Source organism: Solanum verrucosum, unplaced genomic scaffold (genome assembly GCF_900185275.1).
Source record: "Solanum verrucosum unplaced genomic scaffold, falcon-dt-bn FXZP01001054.1, whole genome shotgun sequence".
Taxonomy (NCBI): domain Eukaryota; kingdom Viridiplantae; phylum Streptophyta; class Magnoliopsida; order Solanales; family Solanaceae; genus Solanum; species Solanum verrucosum.
In genome coordinates, this window is record NW_026019672.1 from 75356 (window position 1) to 77789 (window position 2434).

The window sequence follows — 2434 nt, forward strand, 5'->3', positions numbered from 1 at the left end:
ATTGTTTTGCCACCTTAAAAAATCCATGTACTTAAATAAAAGTACTATTAACGCTTGTTTAAGTGGTTGAGCAATTTCACCGTCAAATAATAAATTGAGGTTTCAATCGTATCAAAAAATAAGTCACTAACGCTATTACTTTCTCGTAATAGAATGGGGTGGAAAAAAAAGGAGTAATGCTAATAACCAACTATGATCTTTAACCCCCTTTTTGGATTGTTGTTAACTATTGCATTGTATTGTTAGTTTAAATATAATATTTATTTTAATTGTTACTTAAATTTTATTGTACCGTATCACTAAATATAACGTTATATAATTAAAAAAAATCTCATATTTTATGTCGTATCTTATTTTCTTTATATATAATTTTTAAGGTAAGAGCGAGGAGGAATATTTTTTATTTACGTCTTCTTTTATTCTATTCTTATTAAGTAGGAAGTAACACTTATTACTTCGTCTAAATCTTATATTACAATTGAAATGATAACCTCAACTAGGGTCCATAGCTCAGTGGTAGAGCATTTGACTGCAGATCAAGAGGTCACCGGTTCGAACCCGGTTGGGCCCTAAACTTTTTTAACTGTAAAATCATTCCTTTGATTTTTGATTCCTTATCTTTAATTTTATTTTTATGGCGAACTAAATATATTATTATTATTATTATTAGAACAATAATTATTTAGAATAATATTAAAGTGGATCCGAAAAGGTAGTACAAGAAATAGTAAATAGTAACAAGACGGTATTACAACCAAATAAAATAAAATATGATAGTCGAAATATAAGAAAAAATAAATATTAATAGAAATCTAAGCATAAGAAACTATAGAAGCATACTACAAATACTAGTATGAATGAATAACAAGACAATACATTGCATACTAGTCTTATACCCTTATCTATATCTTCCCCAACTTCCTATCTAAAGTCATGTGTCATCGGTAAGTTGGAACTGCATCATGTCTGTCTAATCATCTATCATCAATTCTTGCTCGGTCTATGTCTAACTCTCCTGAAACCATCCATAGCCAGCCTCTCACACTCCTTTTTACATGTCTGAACTATCTCAGTCTTGTTTCCCTCATCTTGTCCTCCACAAAAAGTCAGAATCACTCTGATTTCACTTTGATATCCTCATTTCTAAAAAAATTAACTTCTAAACGTGAGAGTTCTTAACTGGTCAACATTCCGCCCATTAGAGTATTTCCTTCGTACCAAACGCACCCTTGATTTATTTCCAACGGTACTAGCAAACTTTGATATCCCTTCTCAATTTGTTTGGAATTTAACTTATAACTATTGACGTTTGTGTTAAAGACTTGGTTAGTTAACGAAGGGGGCCTTTTGATAATAGAAGGTAATAGAGGCAAGGTTAGTAATTTAAATGGTAGAAAAGATTCTGTTTATTTTTTATTTTTATTAAAAAGCTCGAGTATGAAAAGGGGAAGGAAATAATTTGGTTATAATTAAATTAAATCAAATACATCATAAACATTCTTTATTGGAATTGATTAAGAAATTTATTTTTGCTTCACTCTTCCAAAACAATAATATATCACAACGAATTTGTCAAATAGAAGTACGTACGTCTCCCTTTTCTCCCTCTATGTTTAATTCATATGACTCTTTCAAAGTCAACCTGAAATTCGACAAGAATTTAAGGTGAGTATCTAGAAATTAATAGCATCATCAATAAATTATAAATATTTTATTTGTTATGTTGCGTTTTTTAAAAGTTAATTTGATTAATTTTAAAAGTTAAATTAGATTGCATTAATTCGATATTGTTAACAAAAAAGTTAGATATTCAAAAACTATACGAAAAGTACTATAAATTGCATTTTTTTTGCATATCAATATAATGCAAAAATACATTGTAAAATGTTAGTCAAAATTTTTATAGTTTGACTCTAAAAAAGGAAATCATGATAACTAAAAATGGACGGAGATAGTAAAGTATTACTAAAGAGACTTTAAATGTAGTTTATTTTTGGGGAAAAGTCAAATATATCTTCGAACTTTTTCTACAAACTTGAGTAAATACAGCAATTTTTTTAAAGGAAGCATCTTTGACTTTTTAATTTTTAAAAAATTGATCAAACAGGCTACACATTATGATAGATAAAATTAGCAGTTTTGGTGATGATAATGAAGTAGATATATGATGAAATAGCTGAGTTATGACAAACCAGATCAGACACCATTGTTGTGTATAAAAATATGGATAACTGACATAAATTAAATCTCACTAGTTTAAGAGGTAATTACTTAGATATATTCTAGTTTGCAATATTACATATCTTACTAGATTTTGATGTGTTCATATACGTTCAGATACGTCCAGATACATGTATCTGGAGATACATGAGGTCAAAATTAGGTGTAATTTGTTCTAAATACATTATATCTAAGTAAATTCACATATATCTGA

The 2434-nt window shown here is 28.1% G+C and overlaps 1 non-coding gene across 1 annotated transcript; it reads left to right on the top strand.

Annotated features, from left to right (window-relative positions):
* Nucleotides 1–499: 499 nt before the first annotated feature.
* Nucleotides 500–571, top strand: TRNAC-GCA (transfer RNA cysteine (anticodon GCA)). The gene has a single exon. It is a non-coding gene; the product is annotated as a tRNA-Cys (tRNA).
* Nucleotides 572–2434: the final 1863 nt, after the last annotated feature.